The following is a 13,300-nucleotide window of genomic DNA, read 5'->3' as shown; positions in this document are numbered from 1 at the left end:
AAGGTCTATAACCTTGGGATCCTTGGTTTTGAAGTGGAGGTGGAATGTACTTCCCTTGAAAACCGCCTTGGGAAGGGTTTGAGCCCTCTCCTTGGTTTTTCCAAGAGAAATTCGGATGATTTCTCCAACTTGGATTATAATGAGTACAATAAGGATTGTTCCCTTGGTTCACAAAAGCTGCATTGACTTGTTCATTAGGTTCATTTTGCACTTGTCCGTGAGGACAATGAGAAGTAGAATGAAGAACAGTAGAGCAAGTCATACATGATTCATTTGATGCACGATAAGAATGGTTAGGAAAGGAAGATACTTGGTTTACCGAGTTTTGGTTAATAAAAAATTGATCAAACCTTTGAGATAAATACTTCATTTCGGCAGCTATTTCATTTGAATGGTCGATTTGATGAAAGCCAACACTCTTCCAACCTTGTGTATTTCTACCGTTCTTTGAAAACAATGTTCTATGCAATGAATTCTCACTCATGCTTTCATAGAGATGCCATACATCATCCTCATGCCTATCAATGTATGAGCTACCCATGGAAGCATCAACCATACCCTTATAGTTGTCCGATAAGCTCTCAAAGAAATATTGAACTAATTGCCATTTGGGCATGTCATGGTGTGGACACTTCCTAAGCAATTCATTGAAGCGTTTCCATGCCTCATGAAACGTTTCTCCATCCCCATGTGTGAATTCTCTAATTGAAGTTCTCATGGCATTGGTCTTAAAAATCGGATAGTACTTCTTCAAGAACTCTTGTTGCATTTCTGCCCAAGAAGTGATTGAAAAAGGTCTAAGATTGTTAAACCAATACTTTGCCTTGTCTTTTAAGGTAAATGGAAAAAGTTTGAGTCTTAAGACCTCTTCCGGCATGTTCATATATTTTACGGTGGAACAAATTTTAAGAAACTCATCTAAATGCTTGTAAGGTTCTTCACTAGGAAGTCCATGAAAGTTAGGAAGCATTTGAATGGTTTGTGCTTTGATTTCATAATGATGTGCTCTAAATGGAGGCAATTGGATGCATGTAGGTGCATTATACTCATTAGGCACATAATGGTTTCTTAAAGCAAGAGGTGGATTAGCTACTTGAGGTGAAACATGAACACCTTGGTTTTGAATTCCTTGATTGACGATGGGAGGTTATGGAACATACATTGGCCTTGGCATTCTATATGGAACTTGGCTTTGTTGTTGTTGTGGTTGGTGAATGAATGGTCTAGGCATGCCTAATGGTACTTGTATGTTCTTATTGTGCACATTAGGATGAAGGATACCTTGTTGGTCTATGTGACCAAGGTCCTCAACATGATCATCATTATGGTCATCCATTGATAGATTGGTTCTATTTGAACTTCCTCTTCCCCTAGGATTTCTAATGATGGATTCAAGATGCAAATCTAAAGGGACAAGAGTAGGTTTCAATGAATGACGTTCATGCATGCACAATGCAAAACACAATAAGCACAAAGAATGACAAACACTATGCCTTCACAACAATGCAATTAGACTTCTTCCACAAACACTTAATTCATACTCCTATGCTTTTACAACAATGATGCAATGACAAGAAAAATGCCTCCACATGGGCTCACGATTTATCTAAGAAATTAAAAACAATCCTCCATGCGGGCCGACGATTTTAACTAAGGGATTGAGTAAAAAAAGTCTCACAAAGGTCCTATAGCACTTCAACTCCAAATTTAAAGCTTAGCTTAGCAAATTTTATTTTATTTTATTTTATTTTATTTTATTTTATTTTATTTATTATTATTTTTAAATTTTTAGCTTTTTACTTTCTTTGCTTGCTTGAATGCTCATTTGCTTGATTAACTCCTTTGCTTGCCCCCTAGCTCAATGCTCCTTGTCAAAGATGAACAAACACAATAAGTAATCAAAAGAAAAATAAAAATAAAGTAAAGACACGATCAAAAGAGTACTAATTCCTAATTGATTCCACAAATACGACATTGCCTAATCAAATCAATTCTCGGCAACGGCGCCAAAAATTGATGCGGTGTTCTCGTCATCCTACACCATCAAGCTTAGAGAGTGTGCATTAAGGCGAGGGCCAAGAGTTTTACATTTATAAAGCCACTGCTACCTTTCATTATAAATATTGATAGGGCGAGTAGGGATCGTCCCAAGGGATTGTGAGGGTCATACTTGGTTGTGGAATTGCAATTAGGGTTAGTAGGTCGAGTGATCAAACAAGAATTGGTTGGTTGGTTGATTAGATTAGAGAGCAACTAAATTAAACTAAGTGATAACAAAATAATGCAATTAAGAGTAACTAAAAGGGAGAAGAGTCTTGGGGTTTAGATATCACCACCAAGCAATGCATTTACCATTGACAAGTAACTAATGAGGGCAAATGGTGTGTTGCAATATTGGTGTATGTATGTTTGGTTGATTCAACAAGCAAGGATGACTAATTAAGCATGTATTGTCTAAACATCATGTGAAAGGCACAATATATCTAAGCAATGAAGTATATATTGTCTAAACAACATGTGAAAGGCACAATAGATTAAAACAAGTCATTAATCCTTTCATTAAGCTCACAATCCAAATATAACACAAGGTTGGAGACATATGCTATTTGCATTCAAAAGCTTGGATCATCAAACAATAAGCATGGATTGTCCTCACATTTAACACTACACTACAACTACACTACATCTATGCTACTAGCATGAAAATAAACTAGGGGAGAGGCATAATCTATCAAGGAATAAGTATGAACCATCAAGAAAATCACAAGAACATTCCATTAAGCACTATGTTTTGACAATCTCTAAATCTATAACATCAATGCACATAGGCATGCATCAATAACATTAAATCTAGAGACAAGCACATGAACATCTATTCTAGCATACATAGACATTTGGATAGAATGAAATGGTCAATTGAAAGCATTTAACCACATAAATTATTGAACATTCAAGATCTATATATATCAAAGTGTCAAAACATTAATGCAACACTAATTCCTCAATAATACACAAGATTAAGATATAGAAAGCATGCTTAGGGCTAACTCTAGCCCCAAGAGGATGTCTAACCACTCATAGTGATGTTGCTCCAACCCTCAAGGGCTAACTCCGTGGTAGAGATTTGCTCCTTGGATGATGAAGAGTCTTTAGCCTCCTCCTTCTTTTCTTCTACACTAAGACTAGCCTCTAAAGTTATATCCCTAATTCTCCAAGAAGCTCCCTCGAAAAGTGCATCATATTCTTCATATAGGCAGGTCAAATAACACACAAAATGAGCTGGGGTAGTGCAAAGAATATTCCTCAATGATTGGATAAAGGACAACTTTCAATGAGCTGGAAATTTAACTTTTTCGCACTGGAGGAAGTTCAATTGATCGAACCTTGGACTTGGATCGATCGAATATGTTGAGATCTATCGAACTTAGGCTGGATCGATCCAACTGGTTGAGCTTTTTGGGAAAAGACAAATCCGAGATATATTTGGAGATATTTTGAGGAAAAGGACAAAAGTGGTTGGTAGGGTGGTACAATTAGATAAGATTAATCATTTGGATAAGGACAAAGTGTTCGATCGATCGAAGAATGGTGTTGGATCGATCGAACTTTTGACTTTCTGTTTTAGGGTCGAGGTTGGTTCTATCATGAAGTGTTGAGATTGATTAATGTTGGATCAATCGAACCTTGAAGTTGGATCGATTGAACTTTGCTGCTTCCCACATTTGGCTTCTTTTTGCTTCTTTCTTTTTCCACTTTGCTCCTTTCTTTGTTTCATCCCAGAGTTGCTTCCTTTTTGCTCTTATTTGGCTGAGTTAGCTTATTTTCGGGATAAATGCCTGAAAATGGAAATAATACGAAATCAATCTAAAGCGGTAAAGTAAGATAGATAAAGGTACTAGAATGCCTAAGCTTAAGGGGTTTAAGTACGCACTTTTCAGCGCTCATCACATATCTAGTGAGAAACGCTGTCCTTAGAACATCCTGCTCCCTAACCCGAAGTTGATGATATCCAGAACGCATATCAATCTTAGAGAAATACGTAGCTCCCTTCAACTGATCAAAAAGATCATCAATCCTGGACAAATGGTACTTGTTACGAATAATAACCTTGTTCAACTCCCTGTAATCTATACACAGGCGAAGTGAACCATCCTTCTTCTTTATAAACAGAACTGGTGCTCCCTAGGGTGAAGTACTTCTACGAATGAAACCCTGGCTGAGTAATTGCTGAATCTGATCCCCCAGCTCTTGTATCTCCACTGGTGCCATCCTATATGGTGCTCTAGCAATAGGCGTAGTGCTTGAAGCTAAGTTAATCACAAAGTCTATCTCTCGACTAGTTGGTAATCCTGGAATCTCCTGAAAAATATCCGGAAAGTCCTGTACAATTGGTATATGATCCAATGACACAGTAACCTTCTCCTCCGTTTCCTCCACCATATGGAACAAATAGGTGCTAGTAACCCCGTTAAAATATGGCATAGCAACGACGTACAAATCCTGACCAGGTATGGTGAAAATAATAGACATATCATAACAGTTAACTTGGGCATGGTAGTGAGATAACCAATCCATCCCAAGTATCACATCATAAGTGCCCATGTTTAAGACCAACAGATTGGCTAGAAATCTGAGTCTACCAAAATCTAGTGTCATAGGCCCATCACTCTTATGTAAAATGGCAGTATTGCCCAACGGTGTAGAAATAACCTGAGGTCTATCGCATACCCGCGTCATCATCCCAGATAAAACAACAAAAGATCTAGCTACAAATGAGTGTGTAGCACTCGTATCAAATTAAACATATCCCTATAAACCATGAATATGAAACTTACCCTCAATAGTCTGAGGTGCCTACATATCTAGCGACATGAGGTTGTACACCCTGCCATAATGCAACTGCTGCGGTGCCTATCCCTGAGGCTGTGGCGGTGCCGATAAAGCTGGATATGTCTGTCCCTGAATCCGTAGAACCTGTGGAGCGGGTAAAGGTACTGGTGCCCTCTATCATTGCTACACATGCTATCCCTGTCCCTGTACTGCTTTAGGACATTGCCTGGAAGTATAACCATACTCTCCACAAGTGTAGCAACTACCCTGGAAAGTACCAAATGGCCTCCTCTATTGGTTAGCCGGTGGCTGACCCTGTCCTGCCTATAGCCCCCCATTTTGCTGCCTCTGAATAGGTGCCCCATTCTTGTGAGACTCTGAACTACCATTGTGCTTCTTTCAAGGTTGATGTCCCTGGAATTTGCCCTTGTCATTCTGTTGGTGTCCATTGCCATTCTTTTTCTCAGCTAACTACTTAGCAGAGTCTTTGTTACCCCGCTTCTTACCCCGAGCCTGTCTGAAGTCCATGGTCAACTGATACTGCTGCAAAGCGGCGTCCACCACCTGAGCATAGGTAGTGTAGGCTGGACTACTTATAATAGCTCGCTTAATAGACCACATTAGTCCCTTAATGAAACTATTGTGCTTCTTTTCCTCTGTATCCACCTCCTCCGGAGCAAAAAGAGATAAACGCATGAACTGCTGCTCATACTCTGCCACTGTCATATTCCCATGATCAAGATTGAGGAACTCTGTTTTTATAGCTTCCCTAACTGCATAAGGAAAATACTTCTCATCAAAGCCAGCACTGAACTAATCATAAGTCAATGACATTGTCTCCTCTGCGGTGGTAACTGACTCCCACCATTGTAGTGCATCTCTAACTAGCTTGAAGGTAGCAAACATCTGCTTCTGAACCTCCGTGCACTGAACCAAGCGAAGATGTCGCTCAATGTCCTGTTTCTACTGGTGAGCTGCTTTCACATCGGTGGAGCCTGAGAACTCAGGTAGGCTCCCCTTTGTGAAAGAACTCCTAGCCTTTTCCCAAGTATCAGTCTGCACCACTAGTGCTGGTATAGGTGTCTGCTGAACCTGTGGTTGATTCTGAAGTGCAGCTGTTACCCCTGCTTTTATAGCTTGAGCAATGAGGTCATTGAGATGAGGAGGATACTCTGGATCTCTGACCCGATCCTGAGCTCGCTGAACTTCCTTCTGCTCTTCATGAAACTGACTATCATCATCCTGAAACTTTGGCAATTGCTGTTCTTCCTCTATTTGCTGACGTCATAGGAGATCTTGCTGCAGCCTCTTCCCTTCGTCGCTAATTGTTCCATCTGGTTCTAACGTTTGCCATTCTATTAACATAGAAAGACAGACATTAGTACGATTGAAACCGAACCGTAAAGGAATACAACGAATTCGAAACTTAAGCTCTAAACAAGAGAAAACACTACGCGGAAGTCTTAAACGATAAAATCATAGAGACACTTGAAACTGGAGTGCTCTGATACCAACTGTGATACCCCTCGACTCCGAGACATGGGTTGATCAGGCCGAAGCCCAAACCTGAGTGAATATCAAACAATTAATATGTAAATGAACACAGATTACAAAACGAATTAAGAAAAAATAATTAAAAGCTGAAAGATTTCTAAATATGAAATCCACAAATATAAATAATTAAGATAATCCGATAATCCAAAACCTCCAAGAGTACAACTCAGGAATCTATCTAGTGGACCCCTAATTAAAATCTCAACTAAAAAAAATAAACAACTGAAGATAAAAATCCAAATCTAAATATGGAAAACAATCTTACTATAACGACCCGGTCATTTGCCTCCCTTTCCTTTTTCTTGAAATTTTACGAATGAATTTTTTTTTGTTTAATTTTCTTTTCTGAGCTCTGTTTCGTGTCGCTTAGTGTCATCTCGAGTGCTCAGAATTGGTTTCTGAGACTCTTTCATGTGAATTGACAACTTCCTTTGAGGACCGAGTCATTTTCGTATTTTTCGTTTTTCGACACTATGCGCTATTTCGTCCTTTTCCCTATTCTGTCTTATCTTCGTTTGTCAGTTTTTGGCACAACCTCACTTCTCATGCTCGAAGTTGATTTTTGACTTCACGTGCCTTCATCTTGAGTGGTTTCCACGAAATACGTATTTTTACTTTTATAAAGAAAGTACTCTGGTTGCTCCCGGTGTCCATAGGGGGCATGGATGCAAAGTTCTTTGAAATTATTTTATTTTCTTGGGGTGTTTTTCTTAAATATCTTTTCAAGATATTTTATTTCAGGGGTTTTTAAGAAAATATTTTTGGAAGATATTTTCATTTTGGGCCATAAGTGCAGTTTTCACTTTTTGGAGGGGCCATTGTGCAATTAATGAAAGTTTATTGCAAAATGTCTTGTTTTGAGCCTGGATCCTCGTATGGGATTCATTTTTACATTTCGTCGAGTTGTGTACTCTTGGAATTTCCTCCTGGACGATGTTTTCCAGTTTCAGGGTTTCTGGCCCCGGTTTTCGCCAAACTTGTTTTGGGCATAACTTTCTGCTTATAACTCAGTTTTTGACGCCGTTTCTTCCGTTGTTCATATTTTATCATTTTGAATCTTTTTTGTTCACAAAGTTTTGCCATTTGAGCGTGTCTGCTCAAATTTTACTTTTTCAGACCCGGCGGGGCCCGTTCGGGGTACTTTTTGAGATTTCTATAAAAGGGGGGTGATATATTTCATTTTTCATCTTCTCCCCTCTTCATGCACGACCTGAAGCTCCCATGCCAGCCCAAGGGGTACTGCCATCTTCTCTCTCCTCTTTTGGTTCACTTTTCCTTGATGGAAAGTCTTCGGCCTTAACGTTTGTTGTTCCCCTCGCCGTGCTCTACCTTTCCCCCTTATTAGAATTCAATTTTGACCATTTCTTGAGTTTGGTTTTGAGGTCAAGTTATGATTTTGATGGGGCTTTCATGGGGGTTATGTTCACGGCGTTGTCCCTGACAAAACCTAGTAGTTTCGTCGGATTCGGAGCCGTTCTATTTTGATGGCTTTTGAGATTTTCATCTCAAATTGAGGTAGGAGATGTTCTAGGTTTAAATTCTTGTTATATAGCATGCTTGTGATGCTTATATTACTGGTTTGCATGATTAAATATAAAATCTAGAGATTTTATTATTTATTTTTCTTGTACGGGATCTAATTTTCCTGGTTGCTCATGACTTGGTTTAAACATGTAGCATGATTTTATATTGCCCCTTGATATGCTCATTGTCGTGTATTAAAATTGGAACATTTGAATAAGTATTAAAGATTTTATTTAATATTTCTCTTAGGTAGAAGATTAATTCACATGGCCTTAACTAGCTTAAAATCAATATGTGTTAGCATATTAAATTAGGCCTCAGCATGCTCTCCAACATAGTTGAATTTGAAGGTGATTGGAGGTGTTTTGAAAATTAGTAATTATTAATTAATTTGATTAATTAATTTACCCCGAGTGCACTATTCACTCTATTTAAATTCTGACTTGATATTCTTGATTTACATGCCATATAGTTTCACATATATTTGATTTAGAATATTCGGTTAGGTTTTGAAACCTTTTATTTAATTAAATTCCATGTTTAAGATTTAATCCTCATGGTGATATACAACTTGGAATTGTATTGTGGCATGCTAGAAAATTAAGTTTTGGTATGGTTATTCACATGTATTAAATTGGGATTTATTGCATGAGAATTGCAACTTTTGTTTTATATTTAACTTTAGTGAAGGTTTAATTCGCATGGTCATAAATTGAATGAAATAAGCTTGTAATGTGATATTACATTAGTCCTTGGCATGTTCTCTAAGATATGTTAAATTGAGAGCATTTGGTTAAGTTTGAAAATCTAGAGATTTTAATTAAAAGAATTAATTAAAATCTATTTTGTGGTCCCATTAGCTTAATTAAGATTTTAACTTGATATTTGTATTGGTCATGACTTGTTTACTAGTATATATTAATTGTGGACCATTTGAAGTTGCTTTAGAACCTTGGTAATTAAATTAGCATGATTTAATTAAAGTTCTACCTTGTTGTTCCAACAACCTAATTGAGTTTTAGAATGGATATAGGTGATGACCATGCTATGTCCTTTAACATGTATTAAATTGAGGTTATTTGAAATTGGATCGGAATCTAGAGAATTTAATTGTGTTTATCTATTTAAATTCTATCAATTTGCTCCATGATCTAGTTGTGTTTTAGAAGTGGTTTCTATATTCAAATCATGGACTTGGACTTGTTGTATATTCATTTGGTTATGTTTTGAACATTGGATAACATAGTTGCTATGTTTGTATTCATGAGAATATGTTTTCCTTATTGAATATATTGTTGCCTTGTGTAATGATTTGCACACTTCGTGTTTAACATCTTTCATGTATAGCGTGTAACGAATTGCACACTGAAGATTCGACATTCATCATATCGTATTAGTTGTGGATTTAGAGCATGTATTGTATAGGTTTCCAAATTTGGTTGTGCTTAGTAGATAGTTGATTATCTTGCATATTCCTGTTGATATATGCGTTGTTGCACAACTTGTTGATTTTGGAAACTTGGGGATGTCGTTGTTTGACTATGGCTAGGACGTGGTTCTAGTACGGGGGATAGTCCCTCTATATATAGTCTAGTGTGCACATAGGGAGGTTACCCATGGGCTAGTAACCCTAAAGTAACTATGTTGTCGGTCTGATCCGGCGTGACATCCGAGTATTCACTTTGTTTGACTTCGCATTTCATTTTCAAGTTGATAACTAGATGATGTTGTAACTTGTTGTTTCTTATTTGTCGTTTCATTTTAAGTTACAAGATGTTAACTTTGCGAAATTGTGCTTTATGTGTTGTATTGGAAGTTCCAATGTTGGTTAAATTGCATTGATATTGAAAATCGTGTTTTGACGTTCTAATAAAGCTTAGGATTGATCCTATTGATTTATTTATAACATAGATGTTAGGTGGCATGAACCACTAATATTATTTTGTGCTTTAGATTCTAAGTTGATGGCTTTGAGAACTTAAACCTTGTTGCATTGTATAACATGCTGTTTTGTTGTTGAATTGCATGGATAATGTGATTCTTGTTAACTTGTATTCAAATATGCTTTTGTTATGTTGTATGGATTACTCTAGACCTAGTTCGATTGTATTGAAAATGCAATTCATGTTAATATATGTTCAAGCATTCTTCTTGTCGTGTTCTTTAGATTATCCCAACCATGATTCGTTTCATACACGTATGTATATCATGATTCTTGTTGCTTAGATTCTAAGGTAGCTTAGGATGCTCCCCGAGTCTCACTTGGACATAGATGTTAGGTGGCATGAGCCCCTTTAACATGTTTCACCTTAAGGTGATAAATTTGTAAAATGCTAGGTCGATCAATGCTCATCTCCTACGAGTAGCTTTATGTTACTCATCCCTACGATACTGGGGCATATTTCAGGTACGAAGACTTGGTTCATGAAGCCTAGCATTCCTTGGATGTCGAGTAGCTTTCAAGTTTCCATTTCATGCAAATGTTAGCATGAAATGTCATTTTGTAGACTTATATGTCAAAATATGTATGTTTGATTCCATGTATGTAATGTGTACTTAAGTACACTCCTTTTAATGTATTTGATATGTATGAGATGAGGCCGGAGGCCAATGACATGTATATTGTATTTTATGCAACTTTTTAACTTCATGAAATGTTATGAAAAACTTGAAAAATCGCAAGTCATTCCTTCACCACGGTTGCATCGGGTGTGGGAATTCGATTTTCATTCTTTTATAGGGTCTTATTAATCTTGTATGAAGTGTGGCCAAGGGCCAAACGGTCATTTGATCCCGTTTTGCACTTTTGGATTCCATGTTTTCCATTCCAAGTCTATTTTTACCTTTTTGCCCGTTGGGGGTTCGGATTTTGCATCGGCTATATTTTTATGCCATGGACCATTGTAGCGCGTCTAAATAGGTAAGTTACGTTTATGTGCATAGTCGTTTCCAGACAAAACCTCATCGTTTGTGTTTTGAGCCTCTTGTGAATTCATTTCGCATTTTTTTTTTGCATATTCTGATCTAGGGGCATTATGGACCTTTTACCTCAGTTTTTTTTTCTTCTTTCGACATGGTCGCTTAGAAAACGTGATTTTAGGGGGGGGGGGTTCTTTTTCGTGTTTTTCCAGAAAATGTCGTCTTGGTACCTGAAATCCCTCGTGAAGTTTCAGCTTCCAGTTTTGATTTAGCAGCTTTATGACCCTCTTGTTCAGTTCTGATCTAGGGGCATTTTGGGGTTTTCACAGTGAGTTTTTTTCTATTCTGTTCGCGTTGTCGGGTAGAAAACTCGATTTTAGGGAGGGGTTTCTTCTTTGTGTTTTTCCAAAACAACTCGTCTTGACCTCCGTTTCAAGCCTCAGTTCTGGACAAATCAAAAAAAATGTAGCAGCAGCCAAGGGCTGCCACTAGCCATATCTTTGGGCGTCGGCATGCACGCCGGTGGGCTCGCGCATGGGCACCGTGTGCGCCATGGCCCCTCGTCGGGCCGCCGCGACGTCAATTCTTCTTTTGGGCTTTTCTCCTTCGTTCGGACTCCGATTCAAGTGAATTTTTTTTTGAACTTGACTAATTTTTCGCTGCCTTTCCAACAGTATGTTCGGTTGCACCCGGTTCTTCCTAGATAATTACCAGTTTGCCCTTTTTGCTTTAAGTGCTCGTTTTTCTTCATCATGCCGTTTCTCCTTCGTTCAGACTCCGAATCATGCGATTCTTGAGTCCATCTTGATTAGTTTTTCGTTTTCCTTCTTGCGGTGTGCTCGGTGGCACCCGAATCTATAGTTTTTAGAAATGACTATTTTGCCCCTGGGGGCTTATTTGTCATATTTTCGATCTTTTGCTTTCGCATAAGTTCTTGTTGAGTTCCACGACCTCATGGAAGGTCATTTTGACTTCTTGGAGTCTTGTTTTCTGTTTTAGCTTCCCTATTCGGATCCGTTATCGGATCATCCTTACGGTTCATCACAGGACACGCTGGCGTAAAAACCAGGGTCGTCACACCTACGTAGTCGGAGGAATGAGTGACTGTATCTGCTCGACACGATCAAGCTCTAACCCTGGAACTGATGAACACCTAAAAAATAAGAGTGGGTCAGGCCCACATGCAAGTTCTATCTGACCAGGCGTCGCCGCACCACCGTGAAGCTTGATAATGTGTGGATTTTAATGCGAGGGCCAAGAGTTTTACATTTATAGAAGCCACTACTACCTTTCACTATAAATATAGCTAGGGTGAGTAGGGATCATCCCAAGGGATTGGAGTCGTACTTGGTTGTGGAATCGCAATTAGGGTTAGTAGGTCAAGTGATCAAACAATTGGTTGGTTGGTTGATTAAACTAGAGAGCAACTAAATTAAACTAAATAATTGAATGCAATAAAGAATAAGTAAGAGAGAGAGAAATCTTGGGGTTTAGAGGTCACCACTAAACAATGCTTTTCTATACTTATAACTAGTGACTAATGAGGGTAATGTGTGTTGCAATATTGGGGTGTGTGTGTGTGTGGTTGATTCAATTAGCAAGGGTGACCAATTAAGCATACATTGTCTAATCAACATGTGAAAAGCACAATATATCTAGTAATTAAGTATATATTGTCTAAATAGCATGTGAAAAGCACAACATATCTAGCAAGTCATTAATCCTTTCATTAAGCCCACAAGCAAAATACACCACAAGGTTAGAGACATATGATACTTGCATTCAAAAGTATGGATCATCAAACAACTAGTATAGATTGTCCTTCCATTTAACACTACACTACATCTACACTACTAGCATGAAAATAAACTAGGGGAGAGGCATAATCCATCAAGGAATAAGTATGAACCATCTAGAAAATCACAAGAGCATTCTTTTAAGCACAATGTTTTGACAATCTCTAAATCTATAGCATTAATATACATAGACAAGCATCAATAACACAAGAAATAGAGGCAAACACATGAACATCTACTCTAGCATACATAGACATATGGAGAGAATGAAATGATCAATTGGAAGCATTAGACCACATAACTCATTGAATAAATAAGATCTACATATAACAAAGTGTCAAAACATTAATTACAACATTAATCTCTCAATAATACACAAGATTAAGATATAGAAAACATGCTTGGGGCTAACTCTAGCCCCAAGAGGATGTCTAGCCACTCATGGTGATGTTGCTCCAACCCTCAAGGGCTAACTCCATGGTTGAAATCTGCTCCTTGTTGATGAAGAACCTCTAATGGTGTCTCTAGCCTCCTCCTCTATATTTCCTTTCCAAGAGATGATATGAAAAATGATATTGGCTTCCCCTTGTAAAAAGCAATCCTTATCCTTATACAGGTAGGTCAAAAGACACCCAAAATGAGCTGGGGTCGTGCACACAATATTCCCTCATGATTGG

General features: G+C 38.0%; 1 pseudogene; it reads left to right on the top strand.

Moving 5' to 3' along the window:
* The first annotated feature begins 614 nt into the window (after positions 1-614).
* Positions 615-713, top strand: LOC132272245 (small nucleolar RNA R71; annotated as a pseudogene).
* The last annotated feature ends 12,587 nt before the right edge of the window (positions 714-13,300 follow it).

This window comes from Cornus florida, unplaced genomic scaffold (assembly GCF_030987335.1).
Source record: "Cornus florida cultivar Cherokee Brave unplaced genomic scaffold, ASM3098733v1 CherokeeBrave_3.0.0_Hap2_Chr08, whole genome shotgun sequence".
Taxonomy (NCBI): Eukaryota; Viridiplantae; Streptophyta; class Magnoliopsida; order Cornales; family Cornaceae; genus Cornus; species Cornus florida.
Note: the sequence above shows the minus strand (reverse complement) of the source record. Positions and strands in the feature narration are given on the sequence as shown.